Raw genomic sequence first — 17013 nt, forward strand, 5'->3', positions numbered from 1 at the left:
AAGGGAAGAAACCCATGGGGCCAGCAGGTGGCATAGTAGTTAAGGTGCTAGGCTCCCACATGACTAATTATGATTCTAGTCCTGGACCTGGTGGCCTGAAAATCACATTGGCTATGTGGGTGTGCATGCCCAACTCCTAAGAGGAGAATGGAGGACAAGGGATTGTGGCATGGCCATCTCCTTGGAGGGTGATTTCTTATTTTTCTTCTCACTGTTTCTCTCTCTCCAGCAAGAACACATGCCTTATAGCAAAAACCTTAATAACAACAAAAAAGAAACCCACAATGTAATTAAACATATATTTTGTAAAAACCCTGTAGTCCAGTTGATCATATTGATAGGGATGGAAAACATGGTAGGAGACTCGTGAAAGAGGAAAGTTGGGAGGCTACTGGGTTTTGTGACACAGTCCTTGCCTATGGTCTGCCACTGGAATCTTAGTATTTAACTAAGTTCCTTTTCTCTAGAACATACTGGTTTGTTTTTCTGCTTATGAGTTTGTTGAAAACAAAAATACCTGCATGGTATTTAAACACGACAATCATTATTACCACTAGCTAAAATGATAAGTTACTGCAACAGGTAAACCATGCCCGTCAACCAAAATGGCTCCTGGCTTGTGTGATCTCCCTGCTGTCTTCCCTTTTAACACTGCCACATGTTGTTTGTGTGGTCCAAGGGTGCATGGAGCTTGCCTACCAGAAGTAAGCTGAGTAAAGAAGTTCTGAACCTGTCATTTTGATGATGAAGTGACATACAGATCTGTATCCCTAACCCTGGCAATTCTAGCCTTTTCAGTAGGTATAAGTTTATAGGACTAAGCATAAAGCTGTTATCCAAAATGACCCCTGCTCAGTCGTTCATGGGTCAGGTTAAGCAAGTGCTGTGATGGTTCCTGCAATCACGTGTTCCAAGAAGGGAATAGTGGAGTCAGCTCTCGTCTGGCTGTCAGATAGGATTGGCAGTTGCTATTGCTACATTATTTGGTATAACAACGACATATGTAATGAGAGTAGGCTGTTAAATTTAATCAAACTAAAACAAAAACAAAAAAAACAATCCCCTCCCCAAACACAAAGGATTATTTGGGAAATTATATGTTTGCTATGTATAATAGGTGCACTGGAATTCATCATTTCATTTTCTCTTGGAAAAAGTTTGAGATATTTTTCTACTATTTCTCAGGACTAAAATGAAGGTCTACTTCCTTTAGTTACATAGGCAGAATGGAGGTGCCAACTTAAGGCACCAAGAGGATCACATTCTGGGCTCAGATTTCATGGACTACTAGAAGCATCTAGTGTATTTGAGGTCAATACCGCCCAGAGTGTTTGTGTGGGTATGTTCGTGAGTGTGTATGCATATGTGTGTGAGTGTGTGTGCTTAGTACTGGGACGACTATAAGAATGAATGAAAAGCATATTGAAGGTGGCATGGAAATATCTTGTTCCCCATCAATGCTGAACCATCTGCTGTTCCCAGAAAGGTGCCGTGTTATTTCATACTGTGCTGTCACTGCAATCATGCCTGGACTACCTGGAACATTCTCTCCTGTTCATCATTCAAGGCTCAGCTTAAGCATTACTTTCAACACCATCTTAAAAAAAAAAAAAAGTATTAATTTATTTAACTGCTCTTTTATTATTTTTCAATTTTGCCAGAAAAAGAGGAGAGAGAAAGGGAAAGTGAAAAAGGAAGCCACCAGGTCCGGGACTTGAACTGCAGTCAGACATGTTGGAGTCCAGTGCCTTAACCACTTGCTGGCTCCACAACACCATCTTTGACTCTATCCAGGCACATAGTCATCTCTTTCTTGGTATCCATTGAACCTTGTACCTTCCTCTAATAGAACAGCATACTTTGTTATATGCATTTATTCACATGTTTCTCTGCTCCACTGGTTCAATGAGTGCAGAGATTAAACCAGACGAGAGCTTTCTGAGGCCACAAGTTTGTACTATGTGGAGCATAAAGGCACTCAGCTGTGAGGAAAACATTGATGTAAGATGGTTACTGACCCCCCAGGCACCTGCCTTTGGAGTGTCATTTGTGTGCATTGAGCGTTTGACAGTAATATCATGATAGAAGTGACTAGATTTTTTCTGAAATCGTATGAGAATTTATAAGGGTTTCCACAGCAAGAGTTTAATCCTAAGGAGAGAACCAGTTTGTTTCAGATCCCATTTGAACAATATTTTTGTGTTTCAGAAGAGTTTTAGAAAATGAGAAGATTCTATTTCGGGTATGACTGATTTTTTTCATGCAATTTGCTTATGAGACAGAAAATTTTAATTTTGCAAGCTCACCTTAGTTTTTGCCATTTATTCATCTACTCAATTGGCTATCTGAACTTCCACTACTTGTTATCTGAACTTCAACTCCAACATTACCTTGTGCTCCTAAACATGACCTAAAAGTTTTTATTCAGATAGTATTGTAATGAGGGATTTAGAAATTTTGGAAATAAGTCCACTGTATTACCCATAGATGGAAGCCTTTATTCTCAAGTTACTTTTTCCTCTAAGAAGCCTTGAGACTACACTCATGGGATTTACAGCAAGCTGACCAGCAACTTTTGCGAGCTCCTGTCCTCTACATAAAAGGCAAAACACAGCAGGCCCTGAAAAAGGAAAAGGAAGTAAGTCAATATTCATTGAACATTTACTACACACTTGACACAAAGAAGACAAGAGGAGAAAACAGAGTAATGTCCTTCAGCAACCTTTCTCCAATCTTGCTGGAATGACTACCCTAATACATGGAAGTGATTACAGACAATAGAATACAGTCCATTCCCTCAACAAGCATCTCCTTAATTCCTTCTGTAGGCTGAGTGCAGGGAGCCCCTGCAGATATAAAGATGATAAAGATATGCAGATATAAAGATTCAGTCCTTGTCTTCAATGGATTCAAGGTTTAAGGACCAAATATATGTAACTCACCACCAAATAGTGTAATATGCTAAAGCAGTGTAGACTCATGTGTGTCCCATAAAGCAAACAATGAGCCCACTGGAGTTAAGACAGCCTTTTAGAGGAGATGACTGGGGAAGAGGTAAGGCAATTAACTGCTATTGAGACAAAACATCCTAATTATATCAAGGTCTGATATCCAAATACTCAGTCCTAGTAGTGATTTTGAAGGAGAAACAAGAGTTTCAAGCTCTGCCAATCTCCATTTATTCCCAGGATGCATCTTAAGCTGAAATGGCTCTGAACAGGCACATAGAGACATAAAGGTTCTTCTTTGTTCTTTCCTTTCCCATTCACCTATTCATTCAACAAACTTGTTAAAGTCTAGGTGCCAGGTATGATTCTAGGTACTGAGGATTCAGTAGTACACAGTAGAGTTCTGCTTTTAGGGAGCTTTTATTCTGGTGGGGAAGTAGAAATAAACAGAATTATATCAGATTTTTGACAAATGATTTGAAGGATGAAGGTATGAAGTTATTGGGAAGATCTTCTTAACATGCTCTGGTTCTGTAAAGTCCCTGAAAAAGGCAATATTTGAATTGAGACCTATAAGATGAGGATTGAGTCATATGAAGAATTGGTAGCTAGAGGAAAAGAGAATCTTCTAGGCTAATTAGGTTGGGAATCTCCATTGAACAAATGTGCCTTTGGGCATTGATCCACTTACAGTCTCCTTGTAAAAAGGACTTAACCTTGGGACCAGCAGATAGCACAGTGGTTACATCACTGGACTCCCATGTAATCAACCATGTTCAAGTTCTGGACTCAGCAGCTCAAAACTCACACTGGGTAATTGTACATGTGTGCCCAAAATTCTGAAAGGAAAAATGGAAGAAAAGGGATTGCAGCGTGGCCATCTCCTCTGGGGGGGTGGGGGATGGGGAGGTGGAGGTTATTCCTTGCTTTCTGTTTCTCTGCCTCTCTGGCAAGTGCATATACCCTATAGCAAAAAAGTCTCTCATTAAAAAAAAAAAAACAAAAAAACTTGACCATCAATCAGAACAGGCTGATTGATGCTATAATAATAATCAACTGTACGACCTGGTGGTGGTGCAGTGGTAAAATGTGACATTCTTCAAAGAAATCTCACACAGGAAATTTCCTGGGTTCAGGTTGGGAGGCCTCCCTGGGAAGGCTGGGCATGTGCATGTCCATGATCCAGGGATGGCTAAAGGGTGGGAGTAGATTGCAGTATTAAGATATTGTTTGAGGGAGGATCCTCTTCCTCTCTCTTTCTTTCTCTTTCTCTCTCTCTCTGTCTCTCCCTTTGACTCATAAATGAATTAAACTTAAAAAAAATAATTATCTCCTAAATTCAATGGCTTATAAGAGCATAGATTTGCACCATGTTCATAGCACATGGCAGATCAGGATTGGGAAGGGTGTATGATGATTTTTTTTTTCATGTCTCCTCACTCCAGGACCCAGACTGATGGAGCAGCTGTTACCCTAATGCTGGTTTTTGTGGCATGGGGAAAGAGGAAGAAAAAACATGACCAACCACATACCAGCTCTTACAGCTTCACCTGGAAGAGATCACACACTTTTCATTGGCTCAAAAGTGTCACTGATGTACATCTAACTCCAAGGAGTTGGTGAAGCATAATCGTACATTGTGCCAGGAGAATGAAAAATATTTAGTGGAAAGCACCAATGGCTACCTCATATTAAAAGGTAAAGAATTTATGTTTCTCCCTAGCCAGTACATGAAATCAATTATTTAAGGTTTGGAAGTTTGACACTGAGCTCTAGGAGTTTTGGTCATAGCCTATCAGAGCTCTCTGAAGAAAAGAGTAGGGCTGGTTTCTGCTAATCATGCCTTTTTCCTAGTCTATTAGGGTTACTATAACAAAATACTATAGACTGGGTGGTAACTTACACAACAAAATTTATTTCTTACAGTTCTGGAGGTTGGGAAGTCCAAGGTCAAGGAGCTGGCATATTCCATGTTTGTGGAACTCCTGCTTTCTGTCTTGGAAATGGCAGCCTCCTCATTTGTGTCCACATGGCCTTTCTTCAGTGTGTGCTCATGAAGAGAGAGAATTCTGTGTCTTTCCCTTATAAGAGGAACTAATCCTATCCTGAGAACTGCATCCTATGACATTATCTAAACCTAATCACTTTCCAAAGGCTCCCCCTCCAAATAACATCACATTGGGGGGGGGGTGTTAAAGTGTCAACATATGAATTTGATGAGGACACAAACATTCAAACCATAGCAGTCACTTTCTGTCATGTGGCCTTTCAGAGCAGCTTTATTTCGCAATAGTTTCCAATTCCCTCAAAGTGAAGGATGTTGTGGACAAAAACCTCTCCAGAGATTCTGCCAGTTAAACAAATGCACCATAATTTCCATTGCCTTAAGGACATGAAGGGTCACAAAGAAAGATAAGTCCTGGGAGCCAAAGTAATCAAAGAAACAAAGGATCAACAAGGAATGAAGTAAATGTAGAGACGGCTTGATCTGAGCCTGGAGAGAGTGTTTAGAATATGAGAGGAAGGAGACAAACGTATTATGTACCATTCAGCTACTGTATGCCTTCTGCAAGACAAACCACAAAAGAAAGATGCTTAATATTCCTGAATCTCAGTTTCCTGAGCCCATGCTTGAAAATCTTTGGAGACCCACCAAGAAGGGCTTCTGAATTCTTTTTTGTTTTGTTTTTGCTATAGGGCATGTGTGTTCACCCCAGAGACAGAGATGAAGAGAAAGAAAGTGAGAAAGCAACCCCATGAGGGGAAGGGGGAGTGTCCATACCACGATATCTTCTCCATTCTCCTCTAAGGATTTTGGGCACACGCATACATGTGCCTGGCATGTTTTTTGACCACCAGGTCTGGGGCTCAAATGTGCAGTCAGCCATGTGAGATCCAGGTGCCTTAACCTCCATGCCGTCTACTGGGTTGAGCTTTTGAATTCTTACATAACCCAGACCAGAGCCACAAGGAAAGTTCAGAAGGTAGTGAAGAAGCTGGGGCTTTCGTTTTTTAATGACAGTGGGAAATGCCAGGAGAAAAGTAGGCAGAAAAAGGAACGTGAAAGATCTGAAGAATCTCTAATGAAAGAACCTGAGTAAGGTGAATCTGAAAAGATGGAGATGAGAGGCACAGAAAGAGAAAGTAATGAGGCAGTGCAAGTGCAGGTGGGGGAGAGCAGGTATCAGAGAGGAGGGTGTCCTGTTAAGTGCAAAGGGGGAAGTACATGGCAGAGACCAGCTTGGCACAGCTCCCACTGCCAGACACCCTCCTTGGAGAGAGGATTGATTGGCTTATATCCATGCATTATAAAACTGGAGACTCAGAGGGGGCAGGAACACTTAATGCAGGAATGAAAAAAAAAAGGAATGCCTTAGCTAAGGAACGTCATTTACCACCATTGCTCTGTTATATCGGAAAGCAAGAGTTAAGGAAGGTAAGGGTTAAAGACACCTGCTGTCCTGGCCTATCAAGCATCCGTCCCCCCCTTTTCTTCTCATGGCACCCTGATTTTCATTTTGTAAACCCCCTTACAAATGAGTAGCTTCCTCTTCCTACTATTCCAAAGGTGGGCTAGTAACCTTGGTTGGACCAATGCAGCATCAGCAAAATTACTGGTTTGGATATTGGTATGTGATCTAAACTGGACTAATCATGCCAATATCATCAACTCTAAGACTTGGCTGGGATGATGGGGGGATGGTTTTTCTCCTGTGGCTCGGATAAGTAGCAGCCGTCTTTGCCTCTACTTGGAGCGATTATGAGTATGGAGCAGCAGGAGGAACCTGGGCTGAGCTGAGCTGAGGGATTGAATACTTAGATTCAGCTGTTATTGGGGCTAGATGGATCCTTGAGCATCTCTGTATTATGAGCTCCCCAGTTCTTTTGCTTTTTAAGACTCCCTGAGTTGGATTTTTGTCACCAAAAGGACCCTGTTATGATGCCTTTTCTGGCTTCAAGCTCACTTTCTGCCCAGCTTTCTTCAAGTGTACTAATTTAGTTTCTTCCCATAGCTATTGCCCCAATCCAGGGTCCTAATGTGTAGTTTGAGTCCTAGCTGTGCTATTCACCAAGTGGGAGACTTTGAGTAAGTTACTTAAGCTCTCTATGCCTGTCTCCTCATCTGTAAAATGAAAATCATACTATTGATCTAATCAGCTAACAAAATGAGTCAGTGGATGCCAATTGCTTATAATTAGTGTGTTATGTACTCCCCAGATGCCTCAGCTAGCTCATCCCACCTCTTATCCCTGTGCTGACCTGGGAGGAGATCCGAAACAATTGCACTGTCAAATGGTCTCTCCTGCTGAGCCTGCTTGTAGAAGACTGGGCTGACACAAACTTGGCGTTCCTCCCGCACCTCCTGTTACCTTGAAAGTGTGCAAAGGGCACAGTGAGTGTTGATATGTGGGCTGGGATCCTGGGGTGCAGCCAGCCATGGCCCCTGGGTGGGGAGTGGAGCAACCCAGCCTTCCTGGCATGAAGAAAAGCGTGGGCTTTGAAGGGGCACAGAAGCCTGCTGAGCAGAGGTCTGTCAGTCAGTGGGGAGGAATTTCTGTGGCTGGGCATTGAGCAGCTTCCAATAGGGCAGAGTGTTGGTCCCTCCATCCTTTGAAACTTCTCTGAGAGAACTTGAACCACATTTAAAAGTTATTTGTGGGTCTACTGACTGCATAGTAATTAAATTATGCACCCCTGAGAATTCACTCACATCTATGGTTTCCACCTCTTCATCTTATTTTCTGAAATCTTAAATTGTCCATATAAAAAAAGACAAAAGACAAATGTTCAGGGAGAATAACTTTAAGAAACTCTACTGTCTTGAATACTCCGCTTGCTGGAACTATCCTGCAGTGATGATACCGTTTCTCTTTGACATATGGCAGGGTACCCCACCAAATGCCCAGGATTCATTTCAATTCCCTCCATGTCAGAACATACGCAAGTCCTTTCTTCATGGACCCTCCACTCACCCTGTTACCATAGAAACCACTGCCTGTGTCAGAGCACCTCGGAGAGGGTAGGAAGGCGGCATGAGCTGCTGCCATAGCAACACGCATCTCCACAGCAGCATCCCACGCTCCATGCCATCTTGTTTCCAAAGAGGAGGAATAGTTTAGGGGGATACCTGAGTAGTTTCCTCAGGCTGGCAGTGGGAAATCAATAACTTGACTCTTCTCAGTAATTCAGGCAGCCCTGCCAAAGGTAGAAGAATCAGAAAGTTCATTTCCAAGTCCTAAAGTAACTACATAGGCCAAAACCCATTTGAAGCCATAGTACCTGTGAGGCCTCTTGTCACTCCTGGAAAGGCTAAAGTATTAATGCTAATGTTCAGAGCAATATCATGTTTATAAGATGAATACATATAGCACCATGATGAAGAGTATAAGCTCAGGAAGTAGATGCCAGATTCAAATTCTGTCATTGTCACTTATTGGCTGTGTCATGGTGGATGGTCAACTTGCTCATTCTTCAGTTCTCCTATCTGTTAAATGATGATAATAATGTTCCCTACCTCATAGGGTTACTGTGATAACTAAGTCACTGAATTTATGAGACACGAAATCTCATCATGTCATAATCCTCCAGTCAATGTTAACTATTGTCACTAATAACAATAAGATAGCACTTATGACTGCTAAATCCATGCCAAGCATTGTACTAAGCACTTGACCTTAGTTCTTAGGAGTTTAGTTCAAGGAAGTTCATTGTTTTCCTGCACAGACAACGAGCTGAGACTTCAAGAGATTGAGTTCTATCAGTACTGTCTCTCAAGAGCAAGCATTCTTCACAGGGTAAAAATCACCCCAAAAGGAGAAAAAACTTGGGATGTGTGCAAAAATATTACTCTTCTTTATATGTAAAGCACAGAACTTACATATAGTAAATAAATAGACATACAGTATATCTGTGTATTAATAGCACATTAACTTTTCATAGGCAGAGGGAATGTGGAAAACAACTAGGAGGGAAAAATGTCTGCCAAGGCTCTTTGGGGGGGTGGGGGGTAAAGAAAACAAGGTTTAGAAATCAGAAAACAGAGGGGAAGGTTTCAGAAGCTACACTGCAGGTGAATCCAACCCCGGCCCACACCCTCTTCAGGTAATTAAGGCAAGAACTTCCAAGCTATCATTTTTTTCACCCCCACCCCAATGTCAAGAACTGGCAGTGAGCCCAGCCACAGTGGCACAGTAGTAGCATCATCTTCCACGATGCTGGAAGCCATGTGGAAAATCTGGTTTTGGTTCCCAGGTTGACTTATATATGTTAGGTGGGTGCACGCAAGCATGTGACCATGATCCTAACCAGGTGGTAAAAGCTGGGATTAGGTGTATTATAAGACCCTGTTGGGGTGCTTCTCTCTCTCTGTCTCTCTCAATAAGCATCTAAATAAAAATACTATTGGGAAAACCACAATGACCTTGGAAGAAATGAGCCCAACATGCAAGAAATTACTTCGAACTTGTAAAAGAAAGACCCTATGTAAACTCTGGGGATTGTTTTTATTCTTAGCACAATCTCAGATCTTCTGGGGAATCAGGTCCCAGAGCATCTCTTCAACCAGTGAAAGGACAGATGTGGAATGCCTTAACGATTCAGAGCCTGCAGACTCCTGCCCCAGATCTTCCTGGGAAGCTGATAGGATGGGTGTGTTTCAGTCCTGATAAGCCCTCTGATGTCTGCAGAAAGACTGGCAAAGCTAAATCCCCCTAAAAAACACTTCCCAAAGGACTGGATTCTTTTTACATCCCTGTTGACTAAGCAGCCAACCTCTGGACATTGACCTTGTAATAGGAGGAAATGGTACCCTGAGGACCAGTAGGCTGCAGCAGTTACAACGTGGTAAGATGGGAAACTCCATCAAAGCCTGGAATGATGGTCCCAGAACACCTTGTCTCCTCTATCATTCTTCCTCAGCCCCAAGATATGTGAACAAAATCATTCAACAACAACCAAAAAAATCAACTTACCTAGGCACAACATTTTGATTTTCTAAACAGTCTCGCATCCATCACAGTCAGACAACATTGCTGTTAATATTGCTATATTTAAAGGTAGGGAAGAGGGAGGGAAGAACCTCATCTCAAAACACCCAGTATTGTTTCCAGAGGAACACCATAGACCAGAGACTTTCCAACTGTTTTTGGATAGACTAAACTTAGGAGATACACTGCATTGTGAACAAGTACACACACATGCATATATGTCAAATGGAGGTAAAAGTGCCCTGAAATAATAATCATCCTTACTATGGGTGAGGCACTTTGACATTCCCTTTGTAGTCTAGTGCACACTATTAGTAGGGATGCTCGTGGTTCACTAAAGTGATTTCATGGGTCAGAAGCCAAGAAGTCACAAATACCATCAAAGACTACATGCTAGTCTTGAAGACAGTCACACATAAGATTTAAGAACTTGGATTCTGGAGTCAGATTCCCATGGTTCAAGCTCCAACGTTATCAGCCATTGCTGTGGAGATGTCAGTCAAGTTACTTAACTTTGCTAACCCCAGCTTTCTGTATTTCCAAGGCAAAAATAATGTTTGCTGGACCAGCCCCCCAAGGACTGCTTCAAACATTAACATAATGCTTAAAAGGCACTGGTGCAAGCTTGACATAGAAAAAGTTGCTATCACATGATAATTATAATCATTATTACTGTTGCTATTGTGGTTGTGGTTGCTTTTAGAGAACACAGAAGGTGATATGGGATCAATTGTGGTCATGTAGGAGATTAAGGCTGGATAAAGCAGTGGAACAAATGAAACCAGTCCCGTGGAAAGAGGAGGATGTGCCCTAGTGAAGATCAAGAAGTAAAAATGTGCCCTAGACAAAGAGAAACAGAACGGAGGACCAGCAGGGGGCCTAGTAGCTAAGGCACTGGACTCTCATATGGTCAACCATGGTTCAAGTCCCAGATCCAGTGGCTTGAAACTCACGTTGGGTGTATGTATGTGTGTGCCCAAAATTCCAAGAGCAGATGGAGGAGAAGAGATTGAGGTGTGACCATCCCCCCTGGGGCATGGGGGTGGTGGTGGCAGTGATTTCTCACTCTCTGTCTCTGTCCTTCTGGTGAGCACATGTGCCCTATAGCAAAAATCTCTTAAAGAAAAAAAAAAAAAAAAAGGCACAGGAGACCAGCAGATGATGTAATGTAACATCACTGAACTCCCATGTAGCCGACCATGGTTCGAGTACCAGACCTAGAAGCTTAAAATTCACCCTGGGCACATGTGCATGCATGCCCAAAATCCTGAGAGGAGAATGGAGGAGAAGGGATTGCAGCATAGCCATCCCCATGGGGGGATGACATCTCACTTTTTGTCTCTCTCTCTCTCTAGTGAAAGCACGTGCCCCATAGCAAAAATCTCTCTTAAAAAAAAAAAAAAGGGAACATGATGAGTTTTCCCAGTGTAGGTAAAAGGGAAAGTAGTGTTAATACCATGACAAGGCTTCATGTGTGTGTGTGTGAGAGAGAGAGACAGAGAGATGAAAGAGAAAGAGAGAAGTGGTAAAGGAATATTTGACTCAGAAATCCTCACAATATTTTCCCTTTCTTGCAAAAGTCCAGGGCTTGTTTGTTTTTATACAACAGCCAGTTGAAAAACAAATTCCAGAGGAGACTGCTGCAGCTAGGCAAGCCTGGAAACTCGTGGTGCACTAATCGAAAATTATACACTTGGTTTTCTGACTGCCAACTCCTGTCCAAAGATGATCTTAAATATAGGTCTGAGCACACAGTTCACCTGACTCCTGACTCACAGGCTGTGTTTATTGAGCAGCCGAAATTGCTAGTGAACCTGCAGAAATAGCCCAGTTCGGCCTGTAAATCACTGTGTTCAGGCCAGTAGCTGCATGCCGGGACCTTACCTCTGGCCTCACCCCATAGGACAGACAGTCCAGATGTTCCTAGGATCCGAACAGTCACGTGTGTGTGAATGTGCATGCGTAAGCACCTGAGTGTGTATGAATGTCTGTGTGTATGTGCTCACATGGGAGGTTGGGCAGAAAAAACAGTGAAGGAGAAGGCCATTTCCCTAGACTGCTGTTTGAACCTGAACCCTAGGACTGGAAAGGAAAGAGATAATCATGATGATGATGATGATAGTCATCGCAATAATATAAGAATTACAGCATTCGTTGGACACCTATCTTTGAGCCAGGCATAGTGCTAATCTCTTCCATTGCAAAATCACACTTGCTCTTCACAACAATGTGTAAGATGGCTGTTTCTGTTACCATCATGCTACAAAAGAGGAATCTGGAGCTCAGAGAGGTTAAGCAAGTAGCCCAAGGTCAGGAACCTGGTCAGTGGCCAAGCAAGGATTTGGACAGTTTGACTTAAAGCATCATCTTAATGGAAGCAGCCAGTGATTCATTTTCAATTGGGAAGAATAGAGTTTTCTTAATTGCACCTTGAGGTGCAAAGGACCGTTCAGGCAGGTTCAGGTATTGGGGACAAGTAGGAGGAACAGAGAGGAGAGGTGAAAGGCATAAATACTGTCCTTTCAGGAAGTACAGAGAGTGAAATATCTGAGCTGGAATAGCTCTTTGGCTTTACAAAGAAGGACAAATGGAGATCCAGAAAGAGGAAGTGACTTGCTCCAGGCCACACAGCAAGTTAGTGGCAGAGCCAAAATGAGAATCTTTGTTGACAGATCTCTAATCTAGAATGATTAGAGTAGGACCAGTTAGATCAGTCCTGATGACAACGGTAAAAGTAATAGCGATATGATAAACATGCCTTATGCTTATTATCCATCAAAAACTGGGCTTATATGTACTTGATTATTCCTTACAATAACCTGGTGAGATATGTACTACTATTGTCCTCATTTAAAACTGAGGGAATAATGGCACAGAGATGCCAAGCAACTTGCTCAAGATGGCAATGCTAGGAAATTCTCCATGTCTTCCAAGGCCAGCAGTAGGAGCTGTGGACCTACGCTGTTACCCTCTCGATTTCATTTACCCATTGCTTCCTGCCCTCCTCACTATCTCACTCCCTTCCTGGAGAACCCAAATAGTCTTTTTCTGGCCCCAATCTCAAGGAGTTTAGCCAGAAGGACTTGTTAAAAAAAAAAAAAAAAAAAAAAAAAAAAAGCCTGGAAAACCAGAACAGTAGTCCTGTCCTTCTGATGGGAGAGCTCTCTGAACAGCTGTGGCCCTTCCCATTGCTCATCACTGCTGAGTAATACCAGCCACCCGCTCTTGACCAGAGCTGATAGGATCAGCTAAATGCGCAGACAGGCTCGGCTCTGGGCTTTATCAGTAAGTCATGACTAATGGCTTGTCACCCTTCAAAAAATTCCATTTTAAACCAGATGTCACCTTTGACGGAAAAGACTTTTGTTTAATTTGGGTTATCTGGATGGCAGTTTGAATTTTTTTTAACTTCACCTTACCCTTTTTATAGCTGTAGATAATCTTTCTTTACCTAGATCCCTAGACAGGCCCAAAACTGTAACTGTATTTATGGGTCAGACTTTGCACACAGTCATCACTCAGAACAAAGATGGAGCCATCAGTCAGCAGGCAATCAGAGCACCTACATGCGCTCTACTCTTTCTCCCCAAAGCTCACTCAAGTCGAGGGTGGGTGAAGGTGACCCCTTCTGGAGTAGAATCAAAGATGAGATTTCGACCTGGGTGCAAGGAGGGTGGAAACAGAAGATGGAACAGTTGGGAGGCTGAGGGTGGATGTGAGTGAGGTGGTTAATGATGTGACACCTGCCTGATGGGTGAGCTGCCCACTTTGGTTCCCTGGGCCTTAGGCTCTGGAGTCGGACACCTAAGCTCTGGTATAGTTGATTTGCTTACTAGCAGTATGGCTCTGTACAAGTTACTTAACCTCTCTAAATCTCAGTTTCCTCAACTGTAGAAAGGAGATATTAACAACACAGGGGTGGATTATTATGAAGATATAAAGAATGTAACTCGAGCACATTTGCCTGGTGAACTGAGAGTGTTCAAAAATGTCAGATGCTATTTGCAAGAATATGGATGAACTTCACAATAGCATGTTGAGTTAAAGAAGCTAAGCACAAAGGACTACATGCTATATGATTCTATTAATATGAAGTTCTGGATCAGATAAAACTCACTGGTAGACCCAGCCATGATAGCACAGGTGGTAAAGCACCTCTGCACAGTACTGGACCTATATGGGGTGACTGGGTTCAGATCCTCGGTCAACCTGAACATGATGGGCTGGTGTGATCTTGGCTGGCCAGAAAGCTGGGGTAAGAAGGCAAGAATTGCAGAATGGTGAGGCCTTTTCTCTCTCTTTTCTTTTTCTTTCAAGAAATAAATTTTCAAAGAGAGAAACAAATCTATAGTAAAAGAAATCACAACAGTCATTGTCTCTGCAGTGAGAGGTAGGGAGAGATTGAGTAGGACTGGGTACAAATGATCCTCCTAGGGTGATAGAATCATTCTGTGTCTTGATAGGAGTACACATATGTTTGTCACAGCTCACTGGAGAGTAAACTTATGATCTATAAATAGTGCTGTACACAAATTATACCCCATTTTTAAAACTGCTATTACAAACATAATTATTCTTCTATTTGCGCTTAACATTTTGTATCCTAATATATTGCCTTAATGAAGAATCCTTCAATGATGGAAACCAAGCCAGATTAAGCAAAAAGAGAGAATTACTGATTCTTTTAGCTGAAAAGTCCTGGACTAGTGAGGCTTCAGGAACCACTGGATTTAGAGGCTCTGTGTCTCTCTCCATTACTTGGCCTGCTGCCACCATGTTGTTTTCTCCTTGTGTGGTGGCCAAAAAGTTGCCAAAGGCTCCAGACTTAAGTTAACTATCAGCTCAGCATTTCTGAGCTGAAGGAGTGACCTCTCTGCTGGCCACTCATAAAATCTCAGGGATGGCTCTGATGAGTCCTCTTAGATAATGAATGAAAGAAAGGTGTCCCAAGGAAACATCGGTTAAAAACTGTGACCTTGGAGTCAGTGGGTGGCATGGTGGTTAAAACATTAGACTCCCACTTGGCTGATTGCGTTTGGAACCCTGGACCTGGAGACTTGCTTTCTCTCTTGCTTTCTCTCTCTCGCATGCATGTGCACATGTGCCTTATAGCAAATTTTAAAATAATAATAATGATGATAAACTAAATCATCTAAAAATAAAATAGAACTGTCCATTTTAGGTGTTTTGTTGCTACTACTGTTGATCTTGTTATCAAGTCTGCTGGCCAGGACACTTAAATGAATTGATTTAACTGCACTGAGAACAAACCCTAATGAAACTAAATAATTTTCAAGTCAATAGTGGTCTTTTTATAGGAGGTAATACTTTAATTGTTCTATATCCTACGCTGAGAAGACTCCCAAAGTCTCTTTTCCAACTGTGCCATCTCTTCGATGGAGCTGTTCAGAAACTCGTAAATGGAGGCGGACAGAACTCATGACAGGTTTGACACTTGGTAGATTTTACTCTTTTCCTCCTAAAACGAGGCACCTATTCACCCTTATAAAGTCACTCTGGGTTTGATTCGATTGTCTTCCTACTAGTCCCTGAACCTACTTGTCTTTACTCCTGCTGAGGAGTGTGACAGTGTGTGACTAGGGCTATCATTAGCAGTCATTGACCTCTTCTTTAAAATGGGCATGGTGGTACATTTCCAGTCAGCATCATGGGATCATAAGATCCAGAGGAGCTAAGGCAAGGAAAGGTATTTTGAAAATCACAAATATGGGGGCCTAACGGTGGTACAACTGTGACACCACACTCTGCATGGTCGACCCAAATGGAAAGGTTCTAGGTTCATATCTGACGACCTCTCTGCTTTACTGGGCATGTGCCTGCCAATGATCTGGGGCTGGCTGAGGCTGGTGATAGCTTATACATGAAGACCCTCTTGCAAGTACCTGTTTCTAGGTCTTTCTGTGTCTCTGTCCCTCTCACTCAGGGAATAAATAAACTTTAAAAAGAAAGAAAGAAGGGAAGGACAGAAAGAAAGGGCCCTAGAAAATTACTTAATAATTATTTTTCTAACTAATATATTATTATTTATTAGGTAGTTTATTTCTTAGTAAGAAATAAAAATACTGGGGTCAGCCCATGGACTGGTGGTTAAGGCAGCTAGAGTCCACACAACCAACTGTGCAATTCAAGTCCTGGACTTGGTAACTTGAAAAACACCCCAGGAGAATATGCAACTATGCCTGAATGCTAAAAACAAAACAAAACAAAACAAAACAAACAAACAAAAAAAAACATGTGACTTGGCCATTCCAACAAACAAACAAACAAACAAAAAAACATGTGACTTGGCCATTCCCCCCTGGGGAGTGATTGTGCGCTTGCTCGCTCTCACTCGCTCTCTCTCTCTCTCTCTTCACTGGCCACATGTGCCCTCTGGCAAAATTTTGAAAAAATTTTAAAAAAAGAAAAAATTAAAGTACTTAGAGAAAGGGTTACAAGGAAGAATTCTAAACATCTAGATAAAAAGATTATTGTCTTGCCCTTCAGCCTCCTGCAAGTTGCCAAGGTGGATTTTCTTTGCTACATCCCTGAAGGATGAACCTCTTCCCATTATAAGCCCAAACACAAGCGTGAATGGAGAGACTGATTTAACCCCATCAGCAATAATTTGTGACCTCTGTCCTGCTCCCATGGGGTCCTTTAATATCCCTAGGACAAAATTTAAACTCTACATACCCTCTGACTTGGCAATTCCACTAGAGTGAGCCTTTTTACTAAAGTGCTCATTTGTGCATGCTAAGATACATGTAAAAGAGGGCTTTGTAACAGAAACATGGCAAAGTACCCAAGCATTTATTAATAAGAGGACACTTTTTGGTACATTTCAGTGCAGAGCAGTCCCTATAAAAGAAGGAAGCAGGTCTATAGCTCTGAAATGGAGTTGTGTCCATGACATGTTTATTTTGTTTTGTGAAAAACAAGAAATAAGTTGCAGAACAAATCATGCTCTGATTCTTTCGACACTGAACAGACGTGATTGGCCACCTACTTTCTGCAAGACCCTCCCCTGGGAACACAGCAGTGTGCAAGCCCGCCAGAGTCCTTGTTCTCGGGGGGGG

The sequence above is a fragment of the Tupaia chinensis genome, unplaced genomic scaffold, assembly GCF_000334495.1.
Source record: "Tupaia chinensis unplaced genomic scaffold, TupChi_1.0 Scaffold000439_1, whole genome shotgun sequence".
NCBI classification, from domain to species: Eukaryota; Metazoa; Chordata; class Mammalia; order Scandentia; family Tupaiidae; genus Tupaia; species Tupaia belangeri.